Raw genomic sequence first — 27,620 nt, forward strand, 5'->3', positions numbered from 1 at the left:
ATCTGGGAAGGAGGTTCTCTGCCAGCTGTTGGATTTGTGAATGAGGCAGAGAGAAAGCATCACTTGGGTTGGAAGGTTTCAGCCGGGTTGTTCCTGCCCGCATGGACCGTTTGGGTGCCGGAAAGCAAAGCTGTGCGGGGCAGGCCTGGTGAGGGGGGGAGGGCTGGGGTGCGTGGATCAGGATCCGTCCATGCTGGTCGCCTTTCGCTGGGAGGACAGAGGAGAGGGAGAAACCAGAGAGACCCAGAGCGGAGGGAGGGAGGAAGGACTGGAAGGCAGAGAGGGGGCCACAGAGACAAAGAAGGAAGCAGGAGACTCAGGAAAGAGAGAAGGAGGAGAGCCGGACCCGGGGAGGAAGTGTGAGGCGAGCGAAGGGGAGGGAAGACGAGAGACGGAGGCTACGCCCGAGGTGGGCGAGGGGACCGCAGGAGCCATCTGTGCCCCGGCTGCACTCCAAGCCATCGGCTGCCCTTCGAAGGATTCGTAGACCGATGGGTCCGCACCTGTCGTGGGGTGGGGGCTCCAAGACAGCACCCCTCCTTTGGCTTCCTTGCCAGAAGCGTAGGTGAGGTCCCTGGGAGCCCTGCAGCTAACTGCAATGTCAGGGACCCCGGATCTGGGGACACTCCCACCCAGCTGGGGCTCCATGTCCCTCTTCTCCGGGCGCAGCAGAGATGAGTGGAGAGTGCTGAATGAGGCCACAGCATGATCCTACACGAATGGAGATGTGAGAGAAACCATCAGTTCCCTTCCTGAAAATGAAAATTTTTCTGGGCTCTCTGCTTTGCAGGGGACAGCACGAGACCAGAGCAGCCTTGCCGTCACTGGCCAGTCCAGCCCTCCGCGGGCACCTGGGCTGTTGCACAGACAAACCTGGAGTGGCACGGCTGACTTCCGTGGCGGGAGGGGAGTTGCTCAGGATGATTGTTTATGATTGCATAATTGTGGTTATTCGTGGCAAGTATGTGTCTTTACATCTGTGGAACGTATACCTCCGGATAATTGCAAGACCTGCGTGCTGTCCCGGCCAGAACTGAGGGAGGCTCTCGGGGCTTTCCGAAGGCAGGTGCTTTCAAGTCTCAGACGGCTGATGGGGTTTGGCGTGGGGAGGGTCTGTGACATGGATGTCCCAGGTGCGGTGATAATCTGGGGCTTTTAGAACTTACTGTACTGCTCTTAGATGTGGGACTTCCTGAGAAGTATGGTGCCCGTTTAGGAATTGCTGGGCTGGCTTATTTATAAATGAGAGGGATTGCCAAGGGTGTAGCGAGAGCCTGGGCCGGGCGAGGTGCCTTAGGCGCGCGTAGCTTACATCCAAAGGACCCGATGAGAAGTAGGAATTATTGTGGCCCCGTTTTACAGAATGGAGAAACTGAGTTTGGAGAGGTTGGGCTGCTGTCCCCAGGCCACACAGCTGGAAGGTGGCAGAGATGCTGCTGTGACCAGGACGCTCTGTGTCTCCTTGGGGGTGTCCGTCTCCCTGCGCTGTTCCCTCCCTTCCGAGCCTGAAGATCCTCAAGGGGAAAGCCCATGCTATAATAACAGCCTTTTTGGGAAGAGGCTTCGGGATGAGGGGGAAGCATGGGGACAGAGCACTTCCTAAGTCCTAGCTAGACCCCCCTGCGGAGACCGGCCCTCATCAAGGGAATGGCAGGGGGGGCCCCTTGGGAGAGGGCATCTGGAGAGGACAGGATGCCCCCTCCTCCCCCGGTGAGGGAACAGAAGGGCAGGGAGGTGAGCTACCGGTTTTAAGGCAGATTTTACTCCCGAAAACAAAAAAAAAGGAAAGAAAATGAACAGTGTTTGAACAAGACTCTGCTCTCGTTACAAGGAGATCAAACAAGACAAAGAAGGAACCAGTGCTCAAACTTACGGCTTTCAAACATATATTTATTTTTAACCAAAAAGAAAAAAAAGATTATATTGTCCTGACTGTGCATTTTGCCAGAGGAAGGGGGGGTATATGCCCCGCCCCTCACCCCTTTCTTGCATACCGAGCAGTCCCCTGAGAACATCTGAAATGCTGGTAATTAGAAGGCTGTGTGGGGGACAAGCAAATTATTTCTCAAGCCCCCACTCTGGCTGAGTCACATCCATGGGCATGATCCCATTTTGGCCTCTAGAGCTGGGCTTTTCCGGTTGTTAACTGTAGGGACCCTCCCCAGGCGATCAGAGTCAGGGGAGCAGCGGGGGGGGGGCATGGAGGTGGAGGAGGGGGGCCAGGGGATGTTGCTTTGGGTCCATGCACAGCCAGCGTGAGGGAGGCCGCCCTGAGCCGGGGGACCATGACGGCAGAGGAGGAGGCCGGCCGGGCAGGCTTGGCTCTTTCCTCCCTCCCCCCTCCCCCCAGATCCACGGCCAGGGGGCGAGGGGTCAATGGAAAGCGCCGCAGAACAGAGCCTCTTCGTTCCCCGCCCCCCCACACACCTACCTCCTCATCCTTGTCTCTGCTGAAAACACCGTGGGAAGGTGCGATCGCCCCATGAAATCTCGCTATAAAACGGTCTGTTTGCTCTGCTTGTTATCAGGGGTGTCTGATCAAAGAAACAGTGCCCAGACCTGGTTATCTAATAACCAAATAAACAGCCAGGCTGGCTTCCCTGGTTGGGGAGGGTGGGGGGCAGCCCCGGATGAAGTGAGGGACCGGCCAGAGTGGCTGGACCCCTCTTGGTGACCATTCCTGCCTACAGAGTGTCACACTGGCCAGATCCTCACAGGGGCCTCCATGTTCCAGATGGAGAAACTGAGGCAGGGAAACCATGTTCTGCCCTGCAGGGGAGCCCAAGGCCGTCAGGTAATTGCCATGGTGCTGGCCTTCCTCCCCTTGCCCCAGTGCACGCCTGTGCCCAGCTCGTGCCTTGTGTGTCACGGAGGCTCACTGCATCTTTGCTGCGCGGAATGAGCAGAGCCGCTCTACAGAATGAGCGCTGGGTTTGCCTCAGAAGACGCGCTCGTGCGTCTTAATGCTACGACTTAGCAGCTGGCTGGGGCTGGGGCTAGGACCAGGCAAGCGAGACACCGAGGGTGCAACACGGAAGGGGTCACTCGCTCTCAGACGCTCACCCTGCACCTATATGAGCCCGAGAGTGAGTACCCCCTCACGTGTTGAGTCCCGGGCATCTCACTGGCCTCACCCTAGCTGCAGCTCCGCCGCTCACTCTGACTCCTGGTTTCTTCCTCTGAAAATGGGTATGATGCTCGCGCTGCCCAGTGGGACTAAGAAGTCGGTGTCTGCAGACATGAGCTTGGGGCAGAGGATCCAGTCTTCTCTGGTCCTGAGGCTCTGGAGAAGAGTCAGAGGTCACACAGCCGGTGTGAGATGGAGCCTGGATGACGATGTGGTCTGGGACTTGACAGTCTGGCTGCTCAGCCTTATTCTAAACAGCTCCGGTCCTGAATGGATTCTTGTTCACCTGCCTTCCCCGGAGAAGATGCCTTGGGCTTCCCAGAAACTCCCCCTACCCAGGATTCCTCATACCTGTCCGTCTGCTTGCTCCATCAGGCGGTGGTAGGAGCTGGGAGACATTAGAGGACTTAGCCCAGCACCCGGCATAAGTGTTCATTGAACATGGGTAGATGGATGGATGGATGGATGGATGGATGGGTGGATGGATGCGTGCGTGGGTGGGCAGATGGATGGATGGGGGGACAGATGGATGGATGGATGACCAGGGGGATGGGTAGGTAGATGGGTAGATGGAAGGATGGATGGAAGGAAGGATGGATGGATGGATGGATGGATGGATGGATGGGAGGCAGGTACAGTGGGCAGGTGGATAGACGAGTAGAATGACTAACATCACAGTTGTCACAATTGTTCTGGGTGGTACCTAAGCTGAATCATTTGTTCATTGTATCTTCACATTTATTAATTAGTAGTGTTCACTAATGCATTCATTCACCCTTGGATTACAGATTCCCAAACTGGGGAGCTGCATCATAGTTCCTGCGCGGAAAGGGCACTCTTCCAAGGGTGGGACCCTGTGTTCCCCTAGGAGTAGCCACACAGCCAGCATGGTGGGGAGGGTTGAAGCCTCTCGCTGAGTGAAGAGGAGGTTGCGGCTCTAGGGTTGCCGGGCTTGCTTAACTGGAGGCTTGGGGTTGGCTTTCCCTCTAAATCTCCAGGTGCCCCCACCCAGCCCAGCCTCTGTGATGCCAGGGCTGCTCATGCTTGGCTGTGGGATCACTGGAAGAGCCACCCAGTCCAATGCCAGTAGGTCTGTCCACAGAACACCCAGTCAGTCCTCACCATTCAGGACTGATGGACAAGTTGGAGCTACTTAGACCCACCAGGGCTCACAGGTGGATTGTAGAGAGAATGGGTTGGTCCAGTCCATTTTACCTGAGAACATTCAGTGTTGAGGCACCTGGGTGGCTCAGTTGGTTAAGCGTCTGCCTTCAGATCGGGGTCATGATCCCGGGGTCTGGGGATGGAGTCCCCGGTCAGGCTTCTTGCTCAGCAGGGAGCCTACTTCTCCCTCTGCCTGCCACTCCCCCTGCTTGTGCACTCTCTTTCTCCATCTCTCTGAAAAATAACTAAAATCTTAAAAGAAAAAAAGATTCATAGGAATCTTCCCTGTGGCATAATCTTTTAAAAAATGAAAATAAAAAAGAACATTCAGTGTCGATACCAAGGCTGAGGAGAGGCTCCTGCCTGAGGGGAGAAGGGAGGCTTTGGGTGTCTGAGGGGGTTCTCCTGGCATTGCCATTGACGGGCAGCATGACTTTGGGCAATGTTTCTGAGCCTTTGACTCATCAAAAGTGAGACTTCTTGGAGGGTTTGGGGGTGGATCCTGGGAGGTGATGCGATAAGCCCCTTAGCGTGAGGCCTGGTGGGTGGAGTGTCCTTGGTAAGACGGTAGCTGTTGTGGCTGTGTCCCCCAAACACAGAGATGTAGGACCTCACACTGGGCTCTGTTCTGCAGGGTGTCAGAGCGGGAGGGCCTCAGGAGGTCTTCTAGCTCGTTCTTTTTCAGATGGTTCCTTGGGGGCCTCCTCAGGAGGAGGACATGGGAAAGGAGGCAGCTCTCCCTCTTCCCTGGCCTCAGCGGCATCCTCCGCAGCCTTAGCTGTACTGGGGCGCTCTTTGTGGGGTGGGGGGGAGCGGCGGTCCCCTACGCATTTCTGTCAAACATGAGCTCCTCGGCCATTGGAGCAATGAATGAGACAAATGCGACGTGGAGAGATCTAGGAGGCGCAGCGTGTCAGGAAAGAATCAGAAGGGCTCTCTCATGTAAACTTCAAGCACAGGACTGTACACAGCAGACAACATGCCTTTCAGGTATGTGTGTCTCTGAGGCAGGACATCCGGCATGTTTGACTGGCGGGCGGGCACGGGAGCCGGAGGCGGGAAGGGAGAAATTGCCGTCAATACACGTGCGGGCCCTTACACAGATAAATTTAGTAATATTATGGCAACTTTCTGTGTCTGAGCAACAGAGGTGAGAAACCACGGACTCCCTCTTCTCAAACACGGAGAAACGGAGGCATGGCAAGGGGCAGAGGGATTACCAGGATGGCGGTGGGTGAGTCAGAATTGTTCCCTCCGTGCCTAGACCCAGCAGTGTGGTCCAGCCCCCTCCCCACTCCTGCAAGTGTTTGCAGAACAGGCTGCCCAGAGTGTGGGGAGGGGGGTGTCTCCCCTTTCCACCGCCGCCGGCCACCCGCTGAGTGGCATGGCCCAAACCTCCTGTGACGATTCCTCTGGTCTGAGGGGCTTTTCGTGGAAGAGGCAAATCAAAAGGAAGGCAGGGACATGCATGGCTTCTGACTGTGGATGTTTTTCCCCCAGCAATAATGTTTATTGTTTTCTTCCCATTATGAAAAGCACCTCACAGAGCTAATTTATTAGCTAATATATCTAATACGTTTAGAAAGCACAAAGTTTATTATTTCTCTCCCATTATAAAATCAACAGTGCTCTTAATACACTCTTTGGAAAACGCAGAGAGAAGGAATGCAAATCAGAGTCCCGCACGGCACCACCTGAGGACAAGCCCACACGCCACAACTTGTTTTCTGCCCTTACATAAATTTTCTTCCGATCTGTTATCACATTTAATAACGCAAATGTCTAAATAAACCACTCATTCCCCCAATTTCATCTTTTGGGCTAATTTACCAGCCTTTCAGGCCTGGGCACGTGCAGGGCCGCGGGAGAAGGGGGCACCGAAGGGCAGAAAGCAAAGTCATCCTCTCTTTTTGGATCCCGATATCCCGCATATTGCTTTGCCCGTGTTTTGTTTTGTCTGAACCTTTCACCGTACTAGGTCACGAACTTTCCTCTGCTTCGGATTTCAGGCTGGAGGCAGCAAATTGATTTTAAATAGAAATACCCGATAGGTGGGGTTGCTTGGGAGTTTCACAATCCATCCAAAGGTGCCCCCACCATCAACTGAGAGTCAGTGGAGAGGCTGGGCCACGTGCGGTGAGGAGTTACGCTACCTTCAAGGTGAAAGGCACGCCCTTGGGGACGGAGGAGCCTACAGGTGCTGCTGGACAGGCGAGGCAGAAGACCCTTACCTATTTCTTCTTTCCTTCTTTTTTTCAGTTTACAATTAACATTCAGGGTTTCGTCTGCACCCTCCCTCTTGAAATGGAATTTTTATCTCTTGATTCATGCTACAAGATAAAATCCCTGTTTATTCGGCTGCATGAATAATTGATAAGCTCTTTCCAACTTGCCGGCAGGAACTTAGCGGTCTCGCCTTGCGGCCTGGAACCCGTGGCAATTTCCTGAGCACCAGCAAGAGACCTTTGCACAGTTTCTGCTTGGAGTCCACCGACTCTGTGTCCCGGGGGGGGGGGGGGTTATCTCTTGATCCAGATTCAGAAGTCACAGATCAGGCACTCAGGGTTCTAGCACGGGGGTGCGGGGACGGGGGCGGGGGCACACGTCTGTGCTCCCTTAGATTTCGTACGTCGCATCTGTGACAGGTGTGGATTCCGATGGGAACCTCCCGGCTGGCGGTTTCAGAGTTCACGGCATTAATTAACTCTAATCTGTTCCCTGATAGCTTAAACCAGACCCAAGATGTGAAGGCATTTTTCTTTCCTACATATTTAATGGACTTAATGAGATAACAGTAAGAACCTGTGTTTGGCCGCCATTGGATGATAAAACGCGGTGGGGGGTTGTTTATGTGCTTGGCTGGGGTTTCTCCTTCTGAAACAGGCCTGGACAGATACCTGGTATGTTGGGCTCCTGCTAAGCTTCCAAAAAAGAGGATTTCCAGCTTGTTCTGTAGAACGTCCCAGTTCTTCAAGGCCAAGGTAGCTGTGTGTTGCGATGGCGGTCATGGTGCAAAGGCCCCGGAGAGAAAGGGTCCACGGGCTGTGGTGTTCCTTCCTCTCCCTTCTTCCCCACCCCCACTCGAAGAGTCGTCCCACCGGCTGGGAGGTGGGGAACACTTGGGTTTGACGCTGCGGGGACTCACCTGCGCCCCTGTGGCCGGCGGGGTCCTCGGATCGAAACCCGGAGGGAGAGCGGGCGTCCGGGTCCCTCGGGAGCTGCGCCGGCCTGTCCCGCCTCGAGGAGCTGAGGCCTTGATTCAAGCCCCTCAACGGTCCTCAGCCAGACACGAGTTCGGCTTTCTCTTTCGTTCGCGGAAGGTGGCGAGAAAAGGAATCGGAGTCTGGTTTTTCTCCCCCGAGCCTGTTTTCCCCAAAGCTCCAGGAAATTAAGAAACGTGCCGTTGGTTTTCGCAAACACTTGGAACAAACGAACACCAGATACCCGGGCAAAGGCCTGGGTTCTCCACGCAGACCCCGCGCTCAGCGCCCCCGGCCCCCCGCGCGGGAGCCGCCGGCCCAGGCAGAGGCGCCCATGGGTGGAAGGGAGGCCACAGTGTTGCCGAGCGCTAGTTGCCGTTCTTCTAGTACCTTCTCCACATTTCTCATAGGTCGGACATTTGTTTGTGGTCTCCCGGCTACCATGGAAGGGGAACAGAAGGGGTTTCAGGGGCTACGTGACCAGACCTCAGGCCTGGCCGTGGAGGGGAAGCTGGTGGGCATCTGTGTGCCACGAGTGAGCCCCCTGCGGACCCCTAAGACCGGCGGGCATTTCCTTGGAAGCTGGTTCCCAAGGTGACGCTGGGTGGCCAGCCCCGTGTCCCCTAAAACCGCTGGCTGCTGCTGGGTCTAAGGTCGCGTGGTTTGTTGGGAAGCAGAGTGTGTGATGGGTTTGCGTCGTCTGTTCTCCCGCAGAAGCTTCGAGGCTGGGGAGGGAACCACAGGACTCTCACCGGCGGTCCTGCCTCTTGAAGGGAGCTCTGCCCCGGCCCAGGGCGAGTCCCGTGGGCTCTGCTGGAGGGCTAGGACGGCCCCACGAGCCGGCCTTGTGTGGTTCTCAGAGGGCTGTTCTGGATCAATAAGACTCATGTGAGGCCACAACCCAGTGCGTGGCACGAGGTGGTTGTTGGAGAATGTTGGCTTTGGTGAGGTGGAGGCAGAGGCGGGAGGAGTCGGGGTCCTGGCTCCCTCCTCGCTGAACCACTGACTCCTGTGTGCCCTTCCCAGGTCCCTGTCCCCCTCTGGATTAGCTTGTTCATCCTAAAACTGCCCCAGCGCGTTGGAAGGAGGTGTGACGCGTACGGTTGCCGATCTTGAGAAACGGACCTTCCACAACTGGCAGACGCCTTGGGCGCAGGTTTGTCTCCTCTCTTTTTTCCGGATTCCAACATAAAACACGTTCCCATGATGGAAAACTGAGGAAAGCAGGAAACCACCCCCAGGAAGGGTGGAGGGTGTCTCTCCATCAGTAGCCAGTTGTTCAATGGATGCTTGGGAGAGGGCTGGAGAAGAGCCCCGCGAGGAGGCAGCAATCGGGAAGTCTGTTCCCAGAGGTTGGCAGGGGCCGTGTAGACGGGGTTGGAGTCTCATGGCCTCCTTTCTCAGGTGTTCCGTCAAAGAGAACATCTCTGTTGGGAGCTGGTGTGTCTTCAACACCTCTCTAACACTTTCGAGTTCTCCCTGTAGCCAAGGGAAAGGAACCCTCTGCGTCAGCCTGGGTTTCCCTGATGGGCCAGTGATGGTCAGCCCGTTCTCCTGGGCTTCTCTGGAATCCATCTACTTTCTTTTCTGAGGTATCTGATCGGATCTTGCTCCATTTTTTTTATTTAGGTGGTTTGCTTTCTTTTTGTTGAGCTCTGAGTGTTCTTTATATATTAAGTCCTTTCCTAGATAATGTGACTAGCAAATATTTTCTCCTAGTCTGTAGCATTCCTATTAATTTTTTTGAATGGTGTCTTTTGCAGCACAAAAATTGTTCATTGTGAAGTATATTTTATCATTTTTTTCTTTTGTAGATTGTACTTTTGGGGCCATACCTAAGAAATACTTATCTAAGCCAAGATCACAAATATTTTCTTCTATGTGTTCTCCCAAAGTTTTTTTTTTTAAATAGTTTTAGTTTTGTACTTAGATCTTGGATCTATTTTGAGTGAATTTTTTTAATATATGGTATGAGATCCAGATCAAATTTTTTTGATGGATACTATTTACATTTTATTTTATTTGAAAGAGAGGAGGAGGAAGCAGGCTCCCAGCTGAGCAGAGAGCCCGATGCGGGGCTTGATCCCAGGACCCTGAGACCATGACCAGAGCCGAAGGCAGAGACCTTAACCCACTGAGCCATCCAGGTGCCCCGGATAGTGTTTGTTTGTTTGTTTGTTTATTTATTTATAATAATTTTTTAAAAAAAATTATTTATATATTTACTTGACAGACAGAGATCACAAGCAGGCAGAGAGGCAGGCAGAGAGAGAGGAGGAAGCAGGCTCCCTGCTGAGCAGAGAGCCCAATGTGGGGCTCCATCCCAGCACCCTCGGATCATGACCCGAGCTGAAGGCAGAGGTTTTAACCCACTGAGCCACCCAGGCGCCCCCTATTGTTTATTTTTATATGGTGTGAGATACAGGTTGAATTTCTTTTGATGGATATTGTTTTTTTGATGGATAGTATTCCTATAACATTTGTTGAAAAGACTATCCTTTCTTCATTTAATTTTCTTTGCAACTCTAAAGGAAATTAATTGACCCATAGAGATAGGTTTATTTCTGGACTTTCTATTCTGTTCCTCTCTCCCATCTATCTACCTTCTCTTCAAATAATTTCTCCATTGTCTTGGCTACGCTAGCCATTAGCCTTATAGGAAGCCTGGAAACCAGGTAGTGTGGTTCTGTTCTCTAACGTTTATTATTTTACTCTAAATGTATTCTTCTTTTTCAAAATTGTTTTCATTATTCCTCCTTTGCCTGTTCATATACATTTTAGAATTGACTTATTGATTTATTAAAAAAAAAAAAAAATCCTGCTAAGGTTTTGAATGGAACTGGGTTGATGGTAAGGATTGGTTTTGGCGGAATTGACCCCTTAACAGCATTGTCTTCCAAGCCATTGACATGGCATAGGCCTCTGTCTCTTTAGGTCTTTAATTTCTTTCATCTCTGGGTTTTTTGTTTGTTTGTTTGTTTTTGGTTTTTGGTTTACAGCATAGGGAGAATGCATGTGCTTAAGATTCATATGTCAGTATTTGAGGGTTTGTGTTATTGTAAATGGTACCCTAAAAACTTAAATTTTCAACTATTCATTGCTAGTACGTAGAAATACAATTAATTTTTGTATGTGGACTTTGTGTTCTGAGACCTTGCTATACTCAGCTTTTATGCCTAAGAGCTTTTTTAGAAAAAAGGATTTTATTTATTTAGTTATTTGACAGATAGATTGAGAGAGCAGAGGGAGAGGGAGAAGCAGGCTCCCTGTAAGTAGGGCTGATGCGGGGCTCCATCCCCAGGACCCTGAGATCATGACCTGAGCTGAAGGCAGACACTTAACAGAGGCACTCCGCTGCCCCAATGCCTAGTAGCTTTTTAATAGATTTTTTGGAATTTTATATGTAAATAATGATGTAGTCTATGAATAGTGATAGTTTTATTTCTTCCTTTCAGTGTGGATGACTTTTTCTCCCCTTGACTTAATGCACTAGTACAATTTTGAGTAAGAGTGAGGAGAGCAATATCTTTGCTTTGTTCTTGATCTGAGGGGAAAAGCACTCAGGATTTCACCGCTGTATATGCTGTTTGTTGTAGGTTGTAAATCCTTGCTTTCTGAAAGTTTTTATCATGGGTGTGTGCATATAAAATGCTTTTTTGGGTCACTCTTGTGATGATGATACAGTTTTCCTTCTTTAGTCTGCTGATATAGTGAGTTATGTTGACTGATTTTGGAGTGTTGAACCAGCCTTGCCTTCCGGGGATGAAGCCCACTTGGTCCTGATGAATCACCCTTCTTATTTGATTGTTGGATTTGATTTGCTTATGTTTTGTTAAGGATTTTATCTACATTCATGAAGGTTATGGATCTGTAGTTTTGTTGTAATATCTTTGTGCGATTTTGGCATCAGGATAAATGCTGGTCTCGTAAAATGAGTTAGGAAGTATTCCCTCTTCTTTAGTACTCCAGGCAAATATGTGTAAAATTAGTATTATTTCTTTCTTAAATATTTGGTAGAATTCACTGGTAAGGCCATCTTGATCTGGAACTTTCTTTTTTGAAAGGTTTTGAGTATGGATTTAATTTCTTTAAAAGATAAAGAATTATTCAGGTTATTTATTTCTTACTGAGTGAGCTTTGATATTTTGTGTCTTTCAAGGAATTTCTCTATTTCATTTAAGTTGTCAAGCTTGGGGACATAGGGTTGATTATAATATTGTCTTAATCTTTGCAATGTGATGTCTGATCTTTCATTCCAAAAATTGATCATTTCTCTTGTTCTCTTTTTTCTTGGTTAGTCTGATTAACATTTTATCTTTAGTTTTATTTATCTTTTTTCAAAGAAGCAGCTTTGGGTTTTATTTATTTGCTCTATTATTTTTCTGCTAACAATTTCAGTAATTTCTACTCATTATTATTTTCCTCCTTCTGTTTATGATTCTTCATTATTGGCTTATTATTTGTATCTCTTTAAACAATTTTAGTGGTTGCCCTAGGTTTTATAATATGAATCTTTAATTAAAAATTCCAACTTCAAATAATAGGATACTGCTTTACGTCTAGTCTAAGAAACTTACAACAATATGCTAATAATTCTTCCCTCTAATGCTCTGAGCCACGGGTGCCATATATTCTACTTCTACGTATGCTGGCTACTGCTTTTGCTTTTGCAACTACTCGTTTGAGTCCCTTATCCTTTAGAAGGGGAGTTGGAAGACCCTGTAAAAAGTCATGTAATAAAACTTTTAGGTTTTACAGGCCATATGGTATTTGTCACAACTTCTTAACTCTGCCATTGTTGTGTGAAAGCAGTCATAGACGATATATAGCTGAATTTTATAAATTCAATACAACTGTATTTACAAAAATGGAGAGCAGGCTGCAGATGTCCCACAGGCTGGGAATAAGTTTTGAGTTGACAGTTTTTTCTTTTGGCACTCCAAAGACCTCATTTCCATCAGTTTCTGGCTTCTCTAGTTCTGGTGAGAGGTCTGATATGATTCTTCTTTGCCCCTCTGTATGTAATGCATTTCCCCCCTCTGCTACTTTTGATTTTTCTCTTTGTCCTTCATCCTTCCTTTTCAACCATGCTGATATGGTGGCTGAGGTGTCTGTTCTGTTTGACTTCCCGGGTCGGTGTTCTCTGAGCTTCTTGGATCTGTGATTTGGTGTTCATCATTAGTTTTGGAAAATTATTATTGTCTATTTTTACTTATTTTAAGTATTTAGAAATCTTACCATTGTTTTCATGGTCTAGTATATGGTTTGTCTTGGTGAATGTTCCTCGTTTAGTTAGGTAGAGTTTTCTATAAATGCCAGTTAGATGATTATTTTCTCAAACCCTTCTTTTCTGCCTCATTCTCTCTTCTCCTTCTGAGAATCCAACTATATTTCTGTTACCTTTATTAGTGTCCCCCAATTCTTCTGTTTAAAACTTTAAAAAAGATTTTATTTATTTATTTTATACACACAGAGAGAGGAGAGAGAGAGAGATATCACAAGTTAGACAGAGAGGCAGGCAGAGGGGGAGGGGGAAAGCAGGAACCTGCTGAGCAGAGAGCCCTAAGGGGGGCTTGATCCCAGGATGCTGGGATCATGACCTGAGCTGAAGGCAGAGGCGTAACCCACTGAGCCACCTAGGTGCCCCATGTCCCCCAATTCTTGAATGCTCTGTTTCTCCTTTAGTAAGAAAAAAACTCTTTTCCACTTTGAGTTTCTATTTGAATAATTTCTATTGGACTATCTTCAATTTTATTACTTGTGTTACATTTACTAGTGAGTCCATCAAAATCATGCTTTATCTTTGTTGCTAGGTCTTTATTTCCAACATTTCCTTTTGATTTTCTCTTATAGTTCCTACTCCTTTGTTGAAATTACCCTTGGGATGATTCATAGTGTCTTTACTTTCACTAGAGACTTTAACATGCTAATGAGTTATTTTAAATTCCTGTCTCATAACTCCAACATCTGTACCATTTTAGTCTGATTCTGTTGATTCTTTTGTCCCTTGACAACATGTTGCATTTTCTCACTTCTTTGAAGGATTCACTTTTTTTTTTTTTTTTTTACCAAAAGCCATACATCTGATATAGGACAGTAGACACTGGGGTAAATAACTTTTATATCTGGAAATGGAGCATGGCTTTATTTCTGCTAGACCTTTAGTATGGGGGAGTTGAGTTAACATACTTAGGAGTTGAGCTGGGTTGAGGTTTGTTGTAACTATGGTTTCCCTCAGTGCACACTAGCTTCAAAGTCCACTTATCTGGGCTTTGGTATAGGTTGGGGGCTGGCTTGCTAGAGGGCTTTCCTCAATATTTGCTCTGCTCTCCGTTTTAAGTCTTTTTTTTTTTTTTTTTTTTTTTGCACTTTGCCAAAGTGAGTGTCTGTCCCCACATTCCTGCCCCTCTGCCAGCAGTAGATGCTGGTTTGCATAGTGGGGGGTGTTCTTTGCTGTTCTGAGTATGCTTCAGTCTCATCCAGGCACTGTGTGAGCAGGTCCAAACCCCAGTCACAAGTCTGGGCTCAGGATGTCTTCCTGCCTATCATGTCCACCCCACGAATAGAAGGGTTTTGTTGTAGTTGCCTTTTGTCAGGTACACTGCTTTCACTGGTGCCCTATGGGGAAGAAGAATCTCAGTGGGGCTTTGTGTTTTTCCTATAGTAGTGGCTGCTGTTCCTCTCCCTCAGGTATACACGGGGAGGGAAATTTCTCAGAGTTCTCATCCTGCCCTTTCTTATCTTTTTGTAAGTGTCAGTTCAGCCATGGGAACAGACCCTTGTATAGAATGAATTCCTCTTGTGTGTGTAGCTCTCAGAAATGCTAGATTGCCTCACCAGCCCACACTCAATCTTTAGCAATTTGTTAAATATTTTAGCTTATTTTTTCCTACCAGTGTCCAGTGGCATTTACCCCAGCTAAGCAAGTGCTCCTGTCTCTCCTTGGAGGCACCTATCTTTCCTTATATTTCAAGGTAGTTGGTTGCCTGGCAACCTCAGCTCTCTGCTGGATTAAAGAAAAGTTGCAAGATTTCAAATTATCTGGCCTGTTTCCTTGTGGTGGTGGTAAGAATGGGAGTGATGCTCTTTCCAGCTTTCTACATCTGAAGTTGTCTGATTTAAAAAAAATTATTTTTCAGTAAAAATAATGTGTCTTTTCAATAATAAGTTAATGATACAAAGCAAAGGAAAGTATAGGTAAAGACAATAGGGGTGGTTGGTGAGGCCATGTTCTGGTGCAATGTTATATTAAGGACAAGAGCTTTGGAACCTGTGTGCCACCCGTCGCCTGCTTCCATATGACCTTGGGTAAGAGTCTTGACCTTGATGAGTTTTAGTTTCTTTTTTCTCTTTTGTACAATGGAGATCAAATGTAATCTACTCCAGAGGATTAAAAGAGCTAATATATAAACAGTGCTTGGCATGGGGCTTGGCTCATGTTAAGTGTTCCGTAAATGGTGGCTATTAATTTTCATAGATCTGAAGACCGTATCTGTGGTGTAAGAGGCAGTTCCAGATGTACACAGATGAGAAAAGAAGGGTTGTTGTTCTTGTTGTTTTCTGTACCATTCCCACATCTCCTGGACTCTGGCTGGTGTGTGTGTGTGTGTGTGTGTGTGTGTGTGTGTGTGTGTGCGTGTGCAGCGTGTGAGTTTGAGGCTTTGGTGAAATTCTCTGAAGTAGCTTCTGCCACTACTTCCACATTGGAAACCTATCCTAAGACAAAAGAAAATGTGTAGATCAGGAAATATTTAAAGAGAGCATGAAAGTATTTAGTCTAGCCCTGGGCACATAGGAAGGACTCAGTAAACATTTGCAAAATGACAAGAGAGAAATCCTCAGACAGAGAGAGGCTGGAGCTGGGAAGAGACCCCAGCAGCTGAGTCTCCCTCTCATCAGCTGTGTGTCGGCTTGACCTGGGGCGAGATCCTTGACTTCTCTGAGCCTCAGTTTCTCACCAGCAAGATGGCAGAAATCTCTGCTGCCCTCCCTCACCTCAGATGGTTGCTATGAAGTTGAGACGAGAGGATGTCTGTGACCATCTGAAAACTACAAACATAAGGCCTTAGTGTTAAAAATGATCACTCGAATGCATTCTGAAAGGTTGAAGGATACGTGGAAAGTGGACCTTGGGGCCTTTTCAATTATGGCTTCAGAAATAGTTAAGGTAAAGTCAGGCAGCAAGTGATCGATTCTTCTAGAAGTTTCTATCCCAAGGAGGCTCTCAGATTTTTGCGGCTGCCCGACATGTTTCTTAACAAGTTACGTCCAACTGGAGAAACATCAGTAGTTGTCGAGGCCACAGTTTGTCTGGCTGATTTATACAAATCGGCGAAACAATATCTCCAGCCCCTGCTTTGATCTTGGTTTGAAGCAAGTCAACTTAAACGCTCGTGGGAGCTGGAAGGAATCCTTCATATAAATGTGTCCACAAATCTCTCTTGGATGCTCAGGCTGAGGCCTCCGTTAGTTGCTTCAAAGGCCTCATCCATCACAACAGGGGGAGTAAAAACTCGAGTTGGGCTTTATTAATCTTATTGATTGCTACCCTTGACCCAACTCAACCCGTATCCAAATGCAGCAGGAATTTCTAACTCAACTTTTGCTGTAGTAGAACTTCACTTACTTTACCGCAGCCCCCTCCTCATCCCCCACCCCCCCGGTGGCCATCCATCCTTCCGGGTGGGGATGGAGGGTTCGGTACTAGAGGTCGAGCCCTTTGGTGGGTGTCAGTGCCGGCTGTGGAATTGATTGCCTGGGTTCCAATCCCAGCTCCAGCATATACACATGTACATGTATGTGCGATCTTCGACAAACTACAGAAACCTGCTGCTGCCTCAGTTTCCCTTTTTAAAGTTTAGACGGTATATTGGTCAGGGTTATACCAGAGAAACAGAATCCGTAGGATGTATATATGAGGAGATGTTTGTTAAGGAACCAGCTGTCAGGGTGGGGGTCTGGCTAGGTAAGTTGAAATCTGCAGGGCAGGCCAGCAGGCTGGAGACCTTCAGGCAGGAGCTGAGGCCACTGAAGAATTTCTTCTTCAAGGAAACTTAACTTTCGCCTTTCAACTGATTGGATGAGACCCTCCAGATTATTAAGGATCACCTCCTTTATTTAAAGTCATCTGTTCTTGCTAACCTACCTATAAAATACCTTCATAGTAACACGTAGGTTGGTGTTTGAAGGAATAACACAGTCCCATAGCCCAGCCGAGTTGGACCACGACACTGACCATGACAGATGGTGTAGGATGGAAGCAAACAATAGAAGAGGTGTTATATGGAGAGGGTCTGGGATAGGACCTGGCTTAGAGTGTGCATTGCCATAAATGGCAGCTATTACTGTTGCTGAGGGGATTAGATGAGAAGGCTCACGATAGCTTGGCACTTCCAAGTGCTCAGAAAACATTAGCTCTTTATGAGGTCTCCAAAGTTTCACTCAATATATATGTATTAAGCTTCTGCCATGTGCTGGGCATTGTTAAGCGGGAGATACAATGGTTTGGTGATGACTTGGGCCTGTGGTAACCAACAGTTGCACACATAGCTGCACACACACGTACACACAGAGCTAACGACAAACAGGGACTTCACAGGGTGACATGACAGCTCCTGACAGAGGACCAACAAAGTCTGGGAGTTTGGGGACACTTCCTTGAGAATGTGAGTTTGGAGCTGAGGTTTGAGGGATGGGTGGGCATATGCTGGGGCATGGCTGGTGGGGTGGAGGGGGTGAGCTGGAGAAGCACATCTTGTGGAGAAGGACAGACGTAAGCACTGACCCCACTCAGGGCCCCGGGGCTGCGAGCTGTCCCCACCCAACACATGATATTGGACACCCACCGTGGATGCTTGATTGCTTTAGTTTTGTGTTTGCAGTCCTTTTCTGTCTTCGGCTAAAAATAATTTAAAGAATTGCTTATTGGCTCTGTCTGTTTCAAAATGACAATGCCGGTGCCATTGTCAACAATATTATTATTGCTGAAGGCCATTTAAAACTTCTGTTTATCCCACCAGGAAAGCACACCCAGGTTCGTGTATTTTAAAAACACGAAATGATTCTTCTTGGATTGATTAAAAGAGGAATTGGCAAACCTTTTCTTAAAAGGCCAGAGAGCCCCTCTACAAAATGGGCTCCCTCTTGAGAGAAATGAGGAAGGCAGAGGTGCTTGGTGTGCACAGACCTAGGCACTGTGCTTGGCCCCCTCTGTTGGCTGCACCACGTCAGGTCTGTCTCATCTGGTCCACGTTCACTCATCCACCTTCTGTCTTCCTGCCATGCAGCCTGGGCCCTCCTCACCTCTCGCCTGACAAGTGCCACAGCGTCTGAAATGGTCTCGCGGCTCCTATTGCTGCCCAGGCCCCACCCACATTCTACCTCCACCAGAGCCAAGGTAAATTTTCTTTCCCCCAGTTGAAATGTCACGTCATCCTGAGATTGCATGGCCATTGTAGGTCAGCTGGGGCCTCCGCCCCTCTGTGAAATCTCAACCTGGATCGTGAGGTCACCTTGCTCCATCCTGGAAAACGACCCCCCCTTCCCTCCCAAAGAGAACCACTGTTTGACACCCAGGACTACAGTTTCATTTGGCCTGCTGTGGGGCTTTCTTTAGATGGAGTAATTCAGACCCCCAGCTTTTGCATCTAGCTGCATTTGCGTAACATCTTTTCTTTTCAAGTAGGCTCCACACCCAATGTGGAGCTTGAGTGGCTGCCCCTGACACCAAGAGTTGGCTGCTATACTGCTTGAGTCCCCCGGGCACCCCTTGCATAATTTTTGAGACTCAAGCAAGCTATCGTGTGTGGCTCCATTCAGTTATTTGATTGTCTTTGCTGGATAGTATTCTGCTTATGATTGTGTTGTAATGCTTTTATCCGTTTGCTTAATGGGAATTTGGGTTATTTCCTTTTAGCGCCCACCACCAACACATAAACATTCTCTTGCAATTTTGTTTCTGATGGGCAGAGGTTGATTCTCTTTGTTTCAGGGTATGATATGTTTTTACAGACATTGCCAAACACTTTAGCAGAACGGCAGTCCTATGCGATCCTCCTGCCTTCGGGTGAAGAGTTCTAGCCATTCTATGCCCTTGAAAGACTTGCTGTTGTCCAGTGGTTTGGGGTCTGTTTTGTTTTTGTTTCTTTAGTATGCCATTCTCTCGGTGGGCAGAGTATCTTACTATACTTTTAATTTGCATTTCCCTGAGGGCTAATGAGGCTGAGTCTCTTCTCATGAGCTTTTGGCCATTTGGAGATCTTTTTGTGAAGTGCCTGTTCAAGTCTTTTGCTCATTTTTGTGCAAAAGTATTTTCTCATTGACTTGTACTAATCCTTCATCTGGATATGTCCTTTATCATTTATATGTGATTCAATGATCAAAGAGAATCTGCTCAAAACAGGAATCTGATCATGTCACCCTCATGGCTTGTCCTTCTTTCTGTCAGCTTGTGGAAAGGCCCTATGTGTTCTGACCTGCTGACTTCTCCAGCCTCCCCTTGGACCACCTGTTCTTTGGCTTCTCTCCTTTAGCCACAGTGGACTCTCTCGAACACTCTGCTGCTCTGTTCCAGAACCCCACAAGAGGCAGAGTAACTTAGAGGCTTAGGGCAGAGACTCTGGAGCCAGACTTCCTTGGGTCTCATTCTTCATGCGTTCAGGGATGACAATGATAATTGCCCCCTCATAGAGTTGCTGTGAGGAGCTGATGTACAGGAGAGCTTAGCACAGTGCTTAGCTTGTGGTAAGGGGGATGTGAATATTAGTATCATAGATCAGCTGTTGATTGTCTGCTTTCTGGGATGTCCCTTTCTTTCATCCCCCATGACTCCAGTCCTCCTGGACTAATCCCTACCCATCCTGTAAGTATCAGGTAAAGATCACCTCCTCAGAGAAGCCTCCGGTATCAGTCAGCACAGCTCAGTGAAGTTCTCAAACAATGAAGCTCTCAATGGGTTTAAAACAGTAAGGATTTATTTCCCACTCAGCCTGATGTCCATTGTGGGTTGGCTGGGGGCTCTGCTCTCAACTTTGTACATCCTTGTTCCAAGTTCTGGTCCTTTGGATCAGCTGGTACCTGGAACACCACCAGGCATAGCAGCAGAGGGAAAGAAGGCTCTGGCAAGTCTCACACCAGGCATTAAGTGCTCAGCCCAGAAATGACACTCGTGTCCCTTCCTCTCTTACCTTCTGGACTGGAATTAGCCACATGGCCACACCCACCACAGGAGGCTAGGAAGTTCAGTCCTTGCCATGTGTTCAAGAATGTTTGGTGAGCAGCATCAAAGACAGAGGACACCTTGTGTCACCCCTGCATTCTCAGGTCAGGCCACCCTACTGCATGCTCTGACCCCCTGCTTTCCTTTCCAAAACTTGTAGTTGCGTTTGTGTAATTATCTGGTGGTCATTTGCTTCCTGCCCAAGAGTGTGAATTCCACAAGGGCAGGGACCTGTCTGAATTGTTCCTTGCTCTCTCTTGGTTTCTCTTATTTGCTCCCTGTGGACAGTTGAGTTTTCAATCCCTTCTATGGGGAGTTTGGACTCCATATCAGTCAGTTTTTGAGGTACATTGAGGAACAGTGGGACAGGTTCTGGATTCTTCATCCTTCCATCTTCAGATACCCCTTTTTTCTTTGATCGTTGTCAAAATTTTTGGTTCTATAAAAAAGTAGAGAGAATAATACAGTGAATCCTCATGTACCCATCACCCAGCTTCGACAGTTACCACATGCCAATCTTGTTTTATCCAATGCCTCCATTTCCTCCCCACTGGTTATTTTAGAGGAAACCCAACACATAATATCATTTTATTCAAGAATAATTTACTATGTATCTCTAAATGATAAAGACTTTGTAAACGTAATATCACTGCTGTACTTCAAAAATGAGCAAAGATTTCTTAATGTCATGTGATATCTAGTCAATGGTCCAATTCCATTGCTGGCCTCATCCATGTCTTCTCAGTGCTGTGCTCAAATGAAGATCTAAACAAGATCCACACATTGCATTTGGTTAGTTTGTCTTCAGAAATCTCTAATGAGTCTCCCTCCCCTTTTTAATTTTTATGCTTTTGTTGTTGTTGAAAACCATGTCATCTGTCCTCTAGTAGTTGCCATAATCTGGATCTTGCTGGTTCCCTAGGCATGGTGTCCTCTGACACGTCCTGCATTCTCTGTGCTTCCTGCAAACTGGTAGTTAGCTTTCAGTTAGATCTAGAAGTTTGGTGATACTCACTAGATTTCTTGACAAGAATCGTCAGAAGTGGAACTGTGGACTTCTCACTGCAACGTGCCGGGAGGCACACGATGTCTGCCTGTTTGTCTTTTGATGATGTTAAGATCAATCAGGCCTGTCGGACGTTATTTTTTTAACGCATTTTTTAACAAGTGGACCATTAGCCTCTCACATCATGGTTTCATCAGCCAGTAATGATCCTTAATGACCTCCATCATATCACTAAGCTTTGCAAAATGGCAGCACTCAAATGGTATTATTCTTTCTGCATTTATTAGCTGGAACACTTCTATAAAGAAGAACATTTCCTAATTAGCTATTCAGTTACCCTGAATATAGTTGGTATAAGAAAGGCAGGATGAATCCTTTCATCTTTCTCTACACTTTCAGTTATCAGGATAAGGAGTTAGATCCCTAGCAACCTCCAAGGGTGACCAATGTTTTGTTTTTGTTTTGAATTTAAGAATCATTGTAAACTCATGATCTTAACATATTTGATGCACCTTCATCAATCGCAGTGGTTATCCTTCTTGATGGTCAGTGGGAGCCTCGCAAAGTTGCTCTCTGTGTTTGTTTGATGCCCTCTCCCTGCTCCCAGGAGTCCAATGGCTTCCTTGCTTCCTGGGGTGACAAGATGTTCCAGGCCCATCTGCATGCCCTGTTCCAAGCTTGGAACCAGACATTTCCCCCAGGAGCCCCGGTGCTCTTCAGTGGAAATTAGTATTTAGAGACCGCAGTCTGTGGAGTGTGGGTGCTCAGTGCAGCCAGACAGATTGTTTCTAAGCTTTTTCAGTGGACAGAGCCCGGGAATAGAAGAGAGGAAAAGACAGCATGTGTTCGTACTGATACTTCCACTTCAAACTTCAGATGACAAGGCTTTTACTTAATCACTTTCATTTTATATTTGTATTTTTCTCTTAGGCCGACAGCCATTGCAATGATTGCTTATTGGCTTTGTGTGTTTGTGTGTATGGATGTGCATGTGTGTTTCAAAATAACAATACAGATAATCTTGCTAACGATATTATTATTCCTAAGAACAATTTGTGGTTCTTATTGTCCCATCAAGATGTACATCCAAAGAGGAAATACTTTCAGCTCTGTGGGCCTTAATGGTGTCCAGGCTGTTGCAAACATTCAACTCTGCCATTGTAGCACAAAGGTGGCTGCCTAGACCAAATATAAATGAGGCGGCAGGGCTGTGGTCCAATAAAACTTTATTTGTAAAAACAGGCAGCAAACCAGATTTGGCTAGCTTGCAGCTCCTATTTTGCTGGCCCCCACTGCAAACCCATTGCAAAGCACCGACTTGACAAACAGGTTCATATACTTTCTCTTTATTTGCAATTATTTTCATTTAAATTGTTTGCTTTTTCACTTAAATTTTTCTTGTTTTTATAATTCTGTAAACAATTTCATTGTTCTAAAGCCAAAAATATAAAACAAGGTACATTTGGAAAATGTCTAGCTTTTCTCAATGCCCTTTTGACAATATCTCTGGGCTTTGCTGAGAGAGAGAGAGAGAGAGAGAGAGAGAGATATCTCCTCTGGATTGGTCGGACTCATCCCTGGGTGATTCCCCTCCAGAGAGGACCTCCTGATCACTCCCTCCTTTTATTTTTGAAGGGGGTCCCTCAGCCCCATCTCTCGTCTTCTGGTGCATGTGAAGAGTACCCAACTCTGGCTGGCTGAATCCATCAATCAACAATATCCTGACTTACTTCACTGAGGCTCTTAGGGTCAGAATGCGAATCCCATTGTGTGCAGGCCAATGCTAGCCTGTATGGTGTTTTCATATGAATAGGAAAAAGGTATCCCCTCTGAGCAGACACAGCCCTCCCAGTACCCACCTCAATGAGCAGCTCATACCTTTGAGCAAGTTGCAAGGAGGTGCCCCTCCAGGTATGTGGTTTGGCGAGCAGGGTGGGGCTAGCTTTCAGTCCCCGCTTGCCCCTGCATCTGGAAGACTTTGTGCAGTGCACACCCTGTCCAACTGTCTGTGGTGGCCCTGGTTTGTTCTCAGCTCTTGAATTGCTCCAGAGTGAGGCATAGTGGCTCTATTCCCAGAAGACTCTCCCTTTTGGTGTCAACGATGATTTTCAGTGGTACCAGGTTTCAATCCTGCCAGTTTAACAACTCTCTCAAAAAGGCAGCACCTTGTTTCCAATAATTGGAGCAGGAAATTTGAGAGAGAAGAACCAGGCTGGGTTGTGTGTCCTTCCTTGGAGGCAGGGAGGGCAGCAGAGGGTGGCTGTAGGGCCACTTCATATGAGCCTCATGGACTAAATGCCTTCAAAGTCAAGTCAGGGGGCTATTACTAAGAAAAAGGGCAAATGAATTCCAGACAGGAAAAAAACCACCAGCTGTCCTGTCCCATATCCTTACCCTCTTCTAGGGCACCCCCTACCCCCACCCCATTCACTTTGGTTTGCGTTGTACCACTTTTTTAGAAACTGTTCATTCCCTGCCTGGGAAACCCATCCACTCAGAAAGGAACATCAGACATGGGTCTTCATCTGTTATGTGCTTAGTGGGCATCAATTTTGTCAACAGCCCCTGTCTTTAATCAAGAAGGAATTACCCAGTGGCAAGGCATTATAGTTTTCTTTTATAACTGGCTCGTTTAAAAAAAATTAATTTCAGTTCAACTTTTAAGCGAGGGAAGAGAAAGGATAATTGTGCCACGTTTCCTGAAAAGTTATGGAAGCAGGCAAGGGGCCATTTTTCAGGACTCTGCTCCTCACAATTTATAATCATCAGGCTTAAGTCTTTCCTGCAACTTGCCGCTGAGCTGGGAGCCCAGGAATTAGCTGCCTGGCTCTGGTTCCAGGATGCCTCTTGGAGTCTCCTGCTTCTAAAGAAGGGGTTTGAAATGAGGGAAGAAGGCTGTGTGCGGAACGGGGAGCTACTCACCTTAGGGCTCACCCACATGCTCCCATCTGCTGACTTCGGGGAGAAGACCCTTCCCGCCCCCTGCCTCCCTTTGGACCAGCCCCTCCTCCTCTTCTCTCGTCCATCCTTATTTTTATTCGAATCAGGGATCATGTGCTCTCATGCCTCAACACGGATACAGGGAGTTTTCAAACTGTAACTTATCATGTGGTGAGGGTTTTATCTCTTATTGGGTGCCCATAACATCGGGGTTCTGATTTCTACCCAGGACCGGTTGCCTGTGGCCCAGGGCAGGCCTGGCCTCTCTTCCAGTGTCAGTTTTATCCCCTGGAAAACAGAGTTAATGTCTACCCTGCTCACACTCACACGGGAATGAGTCACTGTTTTTGCGGGAGGGTCGCTCTCGTACCTTTACCAGCACAAGGCAATTCCACCGCAGCCCCCAAATCACGTCTGATCGTGCCGTCACTGGTGAGCCTTCTTTCTTATCACCGTTTCCGTTGTGAGGCGCCAAACTAATCCTTAGGAGGTCACCGCTTAATTCATAAATCCGAGGAGCTGTCCGCCTCACTGTGGTGAGTGGGGTTCGGAGCCAAGGGCCACTTTGAAAATCCCCCCCCCACCCCAGGGCCAGCGTTCATCGGGGGCTTGGGCAGGCAATCACAAGGAAAATTAAAAGGGTCACAGTGGGATGTGGCTTCATCCCTTTCAATTTCAGGCTATGATTAATCTCTTCTGATGTTATTTCATTCTAGAGAACGATCTAAAAGCGGCCTTAGACAGGATCAACTCTCCTGAAAGGGGATTTCAACAGGAAAGACGAGAGCTCGGCTCCGAGAGAGGAATGGGCGTGGGGGTGGGGGCTGCAGGCTTTGGAGGCCGGGGAGAGGCCTGGCCCTTAATTTATGGCTTAGAAATGGAGAGTCCTTTCTTCTTGGAAGTTGGTGATTCACGGCCTCATCTGGGTCTGACTCCATCAAAAATACGTCCAGGGGCGAGAGCTGCCAAAAAAGTGGGTTTTGTGCAGCTGGCAAGACCCCACACAGTCGCTCCACCAGCCCGCAGCTCTGGGTATGCCGTGGGCTCGGAATCTGTGAGGTCCCCCAACCTGGGCTTTCCCGCGCTCTAAACCATGTGCAAGAAAGATCCTTCAAGAGGCAGCTCCCTGGGTGGGGAAGGTTCTCGGGGGCAGGGGTACTCAACCGCTGCGCTACTGACACGAGCAGCCGGATTATTCAGGGTGGGGGGTCAGTCTGTCTGTCTGTAGGCTGTTGGGCAGTCTCCCCGGCCTCGCCCCAGCAGATGCTATGAGCAGCCCCTTGCCCGGCCACCCCCACCATCCCCCCGCCCCGCCGCCGCCGCCCCAGTCGTGACAACCTAGCCTCCACCACTGCCAAACGACCCCAGGAGAAAAAAAAAAAAATCACCCGGGGAGCAATTCGCAGAGTCCTGGTCCCTGGAGCCATCTCAGGGCCGCTGCTTGGTGTCCCCGCATGTGGACGGGAGACCTTAGAAGCCTCAAGAGCTCTGGCGGGCTGAGCAGGACTGTGGGACTGTAGATAGCAGAGCTGTTCCGACTCTGAGAGCGACCTTTGTCTCGAGCACTGTCTGGGCAACCGCGCTCCCCGTCATTGTAGCCCGCCTCCCAGGTGCCCATTTGAATTGTGCCTGCGGACCAGGTGGTTAATCAGCTCTCCCGCGTGGCTCGGAAGTGTCACTGCCTAAGCGAGCATGTAATTACAGCTTGCACCCTCGGCCGCGGGCTCGCAGGAGAACAGTGGGAGAAATGGGCAGCTCATTTCTGCCGTGGGGTGGGGGTGGGGGGCGCCGGAGAAAGCCTTCGAAGCAGGGGGAGAATGTCAGAGATGATGGAGACGGGAACCGCGGTGCTGGCCCCTGGGTCCTCGTAGGGCGCTAGTGCCACCTGAGCTTTCCAGGTGCAGGGCGAGCTGGGCCCCACCCCGGGGGCGCCCCTCGCAGAATGCTACCTTCCGTGGCTCCTAAGCCCTTTGTAAGCTCCAGGCAGTCTTCCCGGTGGGGACCTCAATCCCCACCACCTCCGACAAATTAAAACACACCCACCCTTTACTTTAACTATAATTTATTTGCAGTAAAAATATTTGAAAGGAGTTTAATGATTTTGCTTGTTAAATTATCTGGCAGTGGGTAATTCATCAAAGTCGCAATTACCTGTGATTTCCCCCACAACCAATAGCATCCGTAGGAATTCCTGCAACTGTTTTCTCAAATGTAATGAAGTTTTTATGACTCCGATATCATGAATACTGCATATCCAACAACGGCAAGCAGGCTTCATTGCCGCATTTCGCAGGCGTTTAATGAAGCATTTATTAATTTTGATTTTGCTGCTTTCTTGTTGAATTTTGGAGCCGATAATTTTTCTCCGCACTGCACACACTTCCATAGGCCTGGAAAGGCTCACGCTTATGGCTAGGAGGAGCAGCTTCACCCTCAGCAGCTGGTGAGAAGTTTCCAGAAGCTGCAGGGTTGGTCGCTGTGCCCTCGGTGGGGGCGGTGGAGGGGGCTCGTTTGCACTTGGGGGGTCCCTCCCGGGGTTTCCTTTTCTTTAGTTTTTATGGTGGTAAAAATGAAGTCAAAACATCTGGCGACCCACATGTGTGATTTGCAAACATCAAACAGGGGTGTTCATTCCTGATTTCTTGATTAATTTATTGAACGTCAACTTTCTGATCAGCCCGATGCTTTAATCACGGGGAAATTGCCTGCCAGCTGGGGATTTTACTTTTCTCTGTTACAGCAAATGAAGCCTAATTGCCGGGATGCGAACCAGTCGGAAAACCAGTGAGGAATTAGGCGTCACTGGGAGGCATTTCCTGATGCGTGAGAACACGGAGCCCAGAATGGGATTAGCCAGTGTTTTATTTTCTTTTTTATAAAAAGGGACCTCACCATTATTCGTGGCACAGAGGTGCCCTCCCGGTGGCCTTCAGTCGGGTGGGACCGGGTCGTGATCTCCCCCGTCCCAGGTGGAGGCAGCGGCTCCTAGAAGCTTATGGTAGTATTTAAAGATATAAAAAGGGACAGGACAATTAGAAATGTGCACGAGTGGCTTTAGGGCTGACGTTATTGATGCCTTCGTGATCGATAGTGCTGTTTTTGTTTGGATTGCTGGGTAAGGACCAGCCTTAGGAAGCTCGGGCCACAGAATTGAGACAGCTTTAGAGCGGGGCCGGCGAAGTCCGTCCGGGGATGATGGCTGATTTAGGGCTCGGGGTGATGGAGGGCGCAGGGTTTTCATCAGCGTATGCCCAGGAGAGGGGATTACATCTGCCGGCCTTCCAGGCCCCAGGTGGAGCGAAGCCGTTTATAACAGAATTTGGCCACACTTGAATTTTAATCTGGGGACCCACTGACTGCTTCAAGGGGAAGCTCCAGAAGCCACCATTTGTTTTCCAGCGCCTTTACCCATGAGACGGAAGAAACCCCCACCCCCGTCCCCCCGCCTGCCCACCAGCAGCGGCATCCGGGATTGTTTCTGTGGAAGAGAGAGAACATTTCATAATCGGGAGCCATGAATCGTCGCCCTGTCTGGGTGAACCGTGGGGACCCGGCTTTCGGAGACCAGGCTCAGCTGATGTGTGCTGGGCGTTAATGACCCTCGAGGGAGCTGCTCCGTGCCGTTCACCGAGTGTTTATGTTAAAACTCGAAACAATGGGTGAGACGAGGTCCTCCAGCCCATCTTCTGGGGCCACTCAGGGCCCTCTCTGAGCCGGCTGGTCCACACTGAAAGGAGCTGTCTGTGTAAAGGCACCAGCTTCAGACAGAAGGCAAAAACAACCAAACCAAACCAAACCAAACCAAACCAAAACGTATTTAACCGATGGTTTTCTATATTGATTACACGCTGGAATGTGGAATGATACCATTCTGGATACATTGTGTCACACAGAATGTATCATTACGTCATATATGTATTTTGCGCTTTTGGCTTTACTGTATTAAATTTGTCTGCTAGAAAACAA

The 27,620-nt window shown here is 48.3% G+C and overlaps 1 long non-coding RNA gene across 2 annotated transcripts; it reads left to right on the plus strand.

The window, feature by feature from the left end:
• On the plus strand, positions 1 to 27,620 carry LOC132022828 (uncharacterized). Of its 2 annotated transcripts, none has more exons than XR_009405750.1 (5): positions 1 to 148; positions 8,518 to 8,647; positions 17,778 to 17,887; positions 26,395 to 26,477; positions 27,054 to 27,620. It is a non-coding gene; the product is annotated as an uncharacterized LOC132022828 (long non-coding RNA). The 2 variants fall into 2 exon arrangements; XR_009405751.1 differs by having other exon boundaries at positions 26,395 to 26,438.

This window comes from Mustela nigripes, chromosome 7 (assembly GCF_022355385.1).
Source record: "Mustela nigripes isolate SB6536 chromosome 7, MUSNIG.SB6536, whole genome shotgun sequence".
Classification (NCBI taxonomy): domain Eukaryota; kingdom Metazoa; phylum Chordata; class Mammalia; order Carnivora; family Mustelidae; genus Mustela; species Mustela nigripes.